The following is a 9,531-nucleotide window of genomic DNA, read 5'->3' as shown; positions in this document are numbered from 1 at the left end:
CCAGTGTAACAGTAGCCTACGTAAAACCTACTGACCAAAGATATCGTATGGCAAATGGAGGAAATTATGGTTGCTTTTTTTTTTGATGTTGCAGAGCTGAGATAAGCATTGCTAGGATAAAGCGTCTGAAGACACTGCAGTAACCTGTCCTAAACAAACAGAAGTGAGGACAACGCCAAGCATGTTTGCCAAAGGAAACTCTCCAGAGCCTGACTGACGAGTTAGCAGACAAAATAAGCTCTGCAACCTTGAGGCAGTTTTTTTTATATTACACTTAAACCAACTGATATATTAATTTGAGCTCATTTCAACTTTACTTCAGTGAAAATAATTTCTTAATCTGCAACAGACAGTCCAGGACTAGAAAGCTTTGTGCAGCTATTTGAAACATGACAATTGGATTTAAACCAAAATCATAGTATGCATATGTGGAACCTTGGCATACAGACAGGTTCAAAAAAAGGAAGTAGTTTGCAGGGATTTGCAGTTTTAAGTACTGTTAACAGCAGTTTATGTAGCCTACAGTTGAACTGGTTCTTCCATTAGAACTACTTAGACACCAAGCTAATTTGATACTTGACGTTTTCCATATCAAATTAACTGACTTAAGAAATCCAAACTTAGGATACATTTTTCATACATTGCCACAAGATTAAATTTTTCATGTAATTTCTGAAGCATGAATCGGTATGAGGTCAAAAAAGCCTTGTGCCTCGGTGACCTTAAGTTCCCAGTTTTTTTCCCTTCAATTCCCATGGCTGAGCAAGCCAGCAAGTGTGTGGAAAGGGTGCATTTCCGCTGCGATAAAAGCGCACTTTTAGCCACCGCTGACACCAAGGCGTACCTCTTTCATACCCTTATGTTCTGCTCCAGTGACAGTACCGCATGCATTTCTGTGTTCTCTTACAGAGAGCTCACATTTCAGACAGCCCATGCTGGCTTGTTTGACATATTTACTGTTCAAAGAATTGGAAAAGTGACAGACATTTCCAAACTAACTGGAAAAGCATAGTTGGACTACAGTAACACCGGACGAACAGGGAAACGGTCCACACCAGCTAAGATATGAGCACACACACACACTTTTGTGAATGGTCTACAAAGGAAACGCCTGTGTTAACGATGTTAACCAGTTGTGCAAGTTAATCTCCTTGCATAATGTATCCCTCGATTTGCTTGGTCATGCTTTGCAACATGAACAAGCAACTTAACCCTGACACACTTCTTAGCAGCTTCCAAGAAACTTAATTTTATCTTTTAGTTATTAAGACATTTGGCAAGTCTAGAACAGATCGAAGCTCCCTTTTATTTAGTGTTTTTTCAGCAAGGTAACCACCATCAACAATGAGAGAGATTTTGAGAAGAAAAAGCTGAAGGGGTTTAGTCCTTAATCCCTCTGAACCCGTCTCTTTCACTTCCCCTGTACTGAGAGATAAGATATGATGCTCAGATGATCGAAATACTGCTGGTTAAAAGGCTAAAGTGAAATATGGCATGTTGTTCAGATTCCTTAGAGTCAGTGTTAACATAGCAGATAACATTTTCCTATTTGACTCCTTCCAGGTATGGAGGTACTAGAAGCAGAGGCTCGCTTTAAACCATCCTAGCCGGGAAATCCCAGAGCCTTGTAAATTTACCTCACTGATAAGGCCAGTACACGTGCACAAGAACTCAACGGACTGCAAAAAAGAGCAGTTAATCATTTATGGCCTGCTTGATATTATCTCTCTAAAGTTGAAACAGGTTATGGGTATTCACCTGATCCCTATGGAAGTCTGTTTATCACTTTGGACCATGCAGTTCCTCTTCTGCTCTTCCTCAAAGCACAATGGCATGTTAATCCAGGGTTATGACCTAACTGTTTAGGAGCTGAGGGCAGAAGGGCAGGACATCTTGAAGTGATTTCATTTGTACCTGATATATCATAGACCCCTTGATCCAATCAGAAAATTCACTGATGTCTTCAGGGTAAATTTAAAGAGCTTTCAGAATTTTAATAGGATAACAACAAGAACAGAAACCAGTTTTACTTCTTTTTTTTTTATTTAACAGGAGCAATATGAAACCTTCAGAAAATTTAGAGTACACATAATTCCAAAAAGCTGATTCTGTTCATCTGGACGTAGCGTTTTCAGTGGGGCAAGCACTTCATCACTCATCCAGTGACTTCTCCATCCAGGACTGTCCTCAGCTGAAGAAGTCTGAACATGTGTACTTATGGCAGTCAAAATTTTCCCACTAGGCTCTTAGAAAATGTAGCAGATGAAGCAGTTTAACCAGTGTATCTTATCAGCTGGGAATATGATTGTAATTCTACCCACTAAGTACGAAATTTAACCCTTCAGTTAAAAAACAAAACAAAACGCAGAATACAAAAATCTACAGTTTAGGAGAATTGCTGTGCACAAAGGCATACTAAAGATTTGTATTGATTGATACAAGGTTGATGTAATACAAGATCTGATCACCATACAGATGGAGAGTGTGTCAGAATTCTGGCTTTGTGCATCTCAGTGTGTCCTCTACCTGCAGTGGTAGTTATTGGATCTGGACTTTCTTTCAAAGGGCTTGTTTTAGATCCCACCTGTGAATGGACTGTATTCAGAAAAAGAGGAGTGGTAATCCATCTGCTGTGGAAATACACACACACAAACACATCCAGATGGTCTCTGGAGAACAGAGACATCCCATGCATCCAGTTACAACATGAAAGCAGCAGGGAGGCAACATAAGGACTGATGCATCCACCCATCCCCTCCACCCTCGCCTAAGATGGTGTTGAGGATACAATTGCCGATCATGTGCGCAGTGTCTGTAAGAATAGAGGCTTCATTGGGGAGCCACTCAGCTGACTCAAATATCAGATTCAGCTTCTCTAGTGATCTAAGGATGGTGAAAAAAACTTAAAAATGCATAGATAGCAGTATCTTAAGGTATATTTTAGTCTCTGTGATTTAACTGTCTTTCAACTCACTGATTAACCGTATGTCCAAAATCAAACAGCATAACAAACAGAGTGTTTTTACACATTGGGGTTACATTTGTCTGCTGGACTCGAAATGAATGCAAACTCTGTTAAATAGACTGTTTGTCACATGCTCCCCGTGTCATCCAAGTATAGAAAAGTTGCCTCTGCATTTTTGTTTTTACTTTTTCTTTCCTCCAGCGAGAGGGTCAGTGGCCAGCTTAGGTGTTTCTATGTGGGGTTTGCATGCAGCTTCCACCCAGAATCCTAGGACATGGAGGTTAGGTTAAATGGTGATTAGTGAATGGGTCAACAATAGACTGGAAGCCTGTCCATGGTATTCCCTGCCTCATTCCTTGGATACAGTAGGTGAAAGAAAATAATAAAATAAAAAAAAAAAACCTACTTTCCCTGCCAAGAAGTGAAACATCTATGTTCCTCTACTCGAAGTAGTCTTTATTATATTTTAATACATTACTGAAGGATATGTAAACCGCTCTTTTGTAATCTGTAGAAAACTGTCTACCAATGCTGCAAACAGAGATTAAACACATCTCATTTTGTCTGTGTTTAAAAGGTCAAAGAAATTCTTGCCACTAACTCTGTTGTGTGTCTGTGGGTGCTTTCTGCAGGAGTTGCGTTACCGGAGAAGCAAGTTTTGATGCTAAAATGGGAGGGAGTGTGACTTGTTGCGATTTTGTTTCCAGGCAACATGCTTTGAAGAAAGCCAGAGAAAAGAAAATAATACTCCAAGTAAAAGTGATAGAGAGTTGTGACTGGATAACACCTTTGACTGATGAACTTTTGACTCTGATGGAAAGTCATTTTTGTCTTTGTAACAATGCTTCCATAAGAAAGACAATGTTCTTCCTGTTTCCTTACACACCTCTGCTGAGCCACCTCAGATAAAATCACCATGGGCAAAATGAGAAAAAAAAGCCTGTTTTCATTTCTGGGGAAAAAAAAAAAAAGAAATCATGATGAATTTACACTTGCTCAGGCTTATCTTTACAGGCGGATTCTTTGTATAAATGTGTTGTCTCATTTCCTGATTCACATCTAGTTGTGTCTTATCGGGATCCTTTTTTTTCAAGAGGGATGATTCATATCACAGGGCCCCATAAAGGCCACTGACAGGTTTATATAAGCAGGCACAGAGAAGTGATGTAGATTTTATGTTAACCACAGAAAAAGCAGTTCTTTTGCTTTACTATGGAAGTGAATGGAACTGTCTGATGCAAACATTACATTTTGGGTAACAGATTAGACTCTCAATGACATTCATAAGCAGTTGCATCAACAAAATATAATGATAACACATTTGAGACTTTGAATGTGACACGATTGTTGGTGCCAAATGGGCTGATCTAATTTACCGGGATTTTCCCCACACAACCATCTCTAGGTTTTTACAGAGAAACTACTTGGTGAGTTTTCTGAGTGAAAATCTCTTGTTGGTGCCAAAGGTCAGAGGAGAATGGTCAGACTGCTTAAAGTTGACAGGAAGGCAACAGTAACTCAAATATATTATGTCTTGTTACAGCCAAGTTATGCAGAAGAATATCTCTAAATGCACAAAACGTCTGACTTTGAAGTAGTTGGACTGCAGCAGCAGACGACCACACTGGGTGGCAATCCTGTCGACTAAGAACAGGAAACTGAGGCTAAAGTTCACATGGGTTCACAAAAAGGCGCCAACAGAAGATTAAAAAAAACATGAAAGCATGGATCCACTCTGCCTTGTATCAACGGCTCAGACTCCTGCTGGTGATGTAACGGTGTGGAGGATATTTCCTTGGCACACTTTGGACCCCTTAATACCAAATGAGCATCATCTAAACACCACAGCCTACCTGATTATTGCTGCTAACCATGTCCATCTGTTTATGACCACTGAGTACTCTTCTCAAACCATTTGCAAAATCTCTGAGGTATGTTTCCAGCAGCTTGTTGAATCTATAACGTGAGAGAATTTGGGTGGTTCTGAAGGCAAAAGAGGGTACTGGCAAAGTGTACCTAATGAAATGTCAAGCACAGTCATCAGTAGCATTATACACCTTTCCTCTGAAAACCTTATTTTTCCAAACCACTTAGCTGTTCTTTGTCTATTGAGATACAAATAAACATCAGTAAAAGAAATGACAAAATATATGCACAGATATGATGATCATCATTCTACGCAAAGAAAGAAAAGTAAGTAAATACTCAGAGCACAAACAGACACTTTGGGCATCAAACCCATTTTTATTTGAATTTAATGCAGTTTAATCCAACACAGTGCACATGCAAAGTATCATATTTAAATATATCCTGTATGTTTGTACCAAGTGTCATGTTTTGAAAGTTAAATATTTTAACATTTAGGTAATAAATTAACAAAATCGAAACATTACTAAAAACACTGCCCACAATGAGTATACACATTTTAATAAAGCATAAAATACATGATAAATTCATAAATATGCAATGTTCATACCTGTACCTTTTTCTGAAAATATTTTCTTAAAAACACAAATTCAGTTTAAGACACCAGAAAGGGGGAAAAAAAAAATCACAACTGGACAAATTTCTTTATGTCTTTACCATAAGAAAAATCAGAGTACTTCGCTCACTTAAAGGTAGTATGTGTAGGATTTTCACTGCCTAATAGAATAACATGTGCTACAACATACAGTCACTTTGAGCTCCTTTATTGCCTCTGTTGCTTCCGAATATTCAGCTACCAGTCTGCTAATTAAGAAGCAAAAGTGACTTAGTCTTGGACTTAATACAAAATCATTAACAGTACTACACCTTCAATAACTCAATACTACACATAGCACCTTTAAATTTATTTTCTGCTGTTCAGATCATCAAAAAATACAGTAAGAGACTGTCAAACAGTGCACGAACCATTAACAAAAGAAAACAAAAAAACAATCACAGTTGAAGAAGTAATTACAGCATAGCCATGGGGGCAGGGTACAGCTATAAAAGTACTGATGAATGAAGTATTTTGTGACAGGGAACCACTGGGATCCCACGTTACTGATCTGTTTTTGAGAATTTCAACACCTTAGGGTCAAGCAAACGGACACAAAACATCTTTGTTGTGTGCCTGAGTGATGGAGGTAGAAATGCTGGGCAAATGGTTGAAAATCCAGCATAGGCAAGAATGAAATACTCAGTCATTTGCTTACCATAAATATGAGTTTTCCTGTATATTAAATACAAGTAGCATATGGCTTACCTGTAGCACAGTCTGCAACCTCACTCTAAACTGTCAAAAATGTGTTTAGATTTGTCGTAGAGGGGCAGGTTAGGCTTGTTGCACTGGTAGACCTAAAGGGACAGTTAACGGACGAAACGTGCTTATTTGCTTTTTTGACACCGTGGCGCCGGCACAGTGAAGTTGAGCTGCAGCCAGCAGTTATCAGCAAGCCAAAGCTAACTGAGTGTCTACACAGAGAGCACAACGCAACCAGTACATCTAGCAGAGTAGCAGTAGCAGTAAATGCTCCGTCTTTGTGGCATTCAGGTACACGGTTTGAAGGTGCTGGAGCCAAAGACACAATGACTGTAGTTAAAAACTGAGCAAAAACGACTTGAATAACGTAAAAAAAAAAAAAAGGGCTAATAACCACATTCCTCCAAAACTGTGAAACTTTTCCTATAAATCTCCAAGAACAATGTTAGTCACCAGTGTTGAATCAGCAAAAAAAGACCTCAAAGATTGCCTTTAAACTCAAAACAGTTGTGTTTAACACAGAAACACACAGATGTTTCTAACTAAATAAGATTACACAAAAGCTGATTAAAAATAAAAAAAATCAATGGAGAAGAAAATCCCATGTACAAAATTAACAGCAGGCCTGATAACACAGAATACGTGATAAGTTTTGACTCCACAGGCTAAACAAAACTAAAATAACTCAAATACAGGCTGAAGCTGGCTGAACCAGCTGAACCTGAAGTGCTACCACTTTGTTTGTGCTTCTTTTGGCAACCGAATTCTCTGCACCAATCAATCACATTAGCAGACATCTGACACGATCCTTCCCACTTTGCAGCTGCTATTCACCCACATGGACGGTACTTTTATTTTCAGTCAGTGACTCATAATGCTGCTGCAAATCCACCAAATACTCTTGACAACTTGAAGGGAAAGTGTTAGGAAATAATCACCTGATAATACTTGCCTGAAACAAAAAAACAAAACAAAACAAAAGAAAAAATCTATTTCAGCCTAAAGAGAAGTCACTGTGCAGCTCTTCACTTTTGACAGGCACGTTAAAAGTTACAGACTGGCCTTAAAAAGTTAAAATGGCTTTTACGTTGAGCCAAATCAGAAGCAAACACTGGTAAAACACATTTCTAAAAATCTTTTTTTTTCTTCCAGCCTTGAATCCTCATGGCTAACACATTTCATGAGTTATTTCTAGACACAAGTGTGATACTTCTATTATACTCCACAATACTAGATGAGAACAAGACAATGGAAAACTGTGAGCACCATTGGAAATCCTTCACTGAGCTTCTCCAGTAAACCAAACAAGTGTTGAGATCCACTTTGACCTAAAAAACAAAGGGCTGTATGATTGTCATATGAGAGAAAAGGGACTGCAGAAGTGTTGAGTAACTTCTGAAAGCTAACAGCAATTTATGATGTTACAACATATAATACACTGCCTGGCCAAAACAAGTCACATCTGGATTTAACTAAGGAAACGCATAAAAGCCTTCCACTGTATAATTACTGCAGTAATTAATATGGTTTTGCTGACAACAGATTATCCAACACTAACCAATGCAGCTCTCAAGCAACCATGTTTGAAGATATTCTGCGGTTGTGGAAAAGCCGTTAGTCCGTTTCAAATTATTGGCCTACATGGTGAAACTACTAAAACAGATCAAGGCTGTGTTTAACAGTGAAGGTAAATATTTCTAAGTGCACACTGAGAACTCAGTTGGTCCGGTTTAGGTTCGAGGACTTTACGTGCCCCAATAAAAAGGTCAGCTGACAACCTGAAGATACTGAACTCAATTAACTTCCATTTAATTTATGTATTGCGAAATCACAACATTGGTGGCCTCAAGTTGCTTGAGGTAAGGTAAGGTAAAGAACCTAAAATAATACAGAGGTCCCCTAAGGGCAAGCACTTGGCCACAGTGGGAAGGAAAAACTCCTTTTATTTAACAGGAAGAAACCTCGAGCACGGGTGAGGCGCTGATTTACTAGGTTTTTCCCATTAATGGGAATGGGAAGTTTGAGGAGTACGGCAGACTGGAGAGCGCTGTATCCACACTGAGAATCTTTGCTGAAGAAGACTTTATACAGCAGTCTGACTCTCCCATCATCAATGATGAAACCTTTGCAAAATCCTAATAGAACTCTGGATGGAAATAAATGTTGGGATATTCCCTAACCTTACAGAAACAAGCCCACGGCAAGTGCACGTTGTCATCAATGCAAAATACCGAAATTTGTCTTGGTCAGGCAGCATACAGCAGTCTTGTTAGGGGTACAATGTGAAAGACTAATAAGTAATCTCATGGTTTTCCAAAGGTGCTTTCCACATTTTTCCAAAGTGTCCCGATATCACGCTCACAAAAGTCAATGCATTTGATGGAGAAAATATGAACCTATTGAGCAAATGTTTCAAGCAGTGTGAGCAAACTCTACAATCCCACATCGAGGAATGATCCATGTTCGACGAAGGACAAAGAAGCTCAACAAATTATATTTATGGCTTTAGGATTATGCATATTTTTCTAAGCTATTTGGGTGGAAGTTACTCCCCAAATGTTTGCGTCAGTGTGTGGAATAAAATACAACCTTTGATTTTTTTAATCTGTGCAGGTGACGGAATTTCAGGTGGCTCCATGACAAACTTATAGGGATATGCCCAAAAGTTATGCTCTTCTCTTTGCTGGATTTCTTAGTATGTAGAGAAGAAGAGCATCACAAACATAGACATAAACCAAGTGAATAAGAAGCATCAGGTTTAAAGAAAAATCAATGTTGAACTTTTGATTGTCAGCTGTTCTTGGTGCTTGAAAAGCATTGAAAAAAATGCTAGACTGATTGTTCATATTAACCTAGAGTATTTATTCATATGCACACCTGGCTGCTAAACCTTGCTTAAGTTAATGAAGTGTAATATAAAAGTGCTCTTCTTTCAGAGAGGTGCTGATTTTGGACAGTGTTGTCTGTAATGCTAGTAGTAGTATTATTTTCTCCACCCAAACTACACAGATAAGTACAGAAATGTGACTCTATATAATATAGGATTTACTGTTATATTACGCTGCATTACTTTAACCTTGTTGTCACTATCTGTACTCATTCATTGCATTCCTGAAGTTAAAAAAAAAACATTTCTGCAGGTGCACCATAAGGATTTCAGCTTTATTAATGGGTGTTTCAAAGTGTAGTTCTCTTATTATTATTACTGTACTAATGTTAATATAATGAAATGTGTCATTGAAGGTGAATTTTTTAAGACAGTATTGGCTTTGCTTCGGTTTTTGTATATCTATATATGTACTTTTTGTTAACAAAACTACAAGGTGGGGTGGTTCTCTTC

The sequence above is a fragment of the Oreochromis aureus genome, linkage group 15 (assembly GCF_013358895.1).
Source record: "Oreochromis aureus strain Israel breed Guangdong linkage group 15, ZZ_aureus, whole genome shotgun sequence".
Classification (NCBI taxonomy): domain Eukaryota; kingdom Metazoa; phylum Chordata; class Actinopteri; order Cichliformes; family Cichlidae; genus Oreochromis; species Oreochromis aureus.
The sequence above is the reverse complement of the archived record's forward strand: the minus strand, read 5'-3'. Positions refer to the sequence as shown.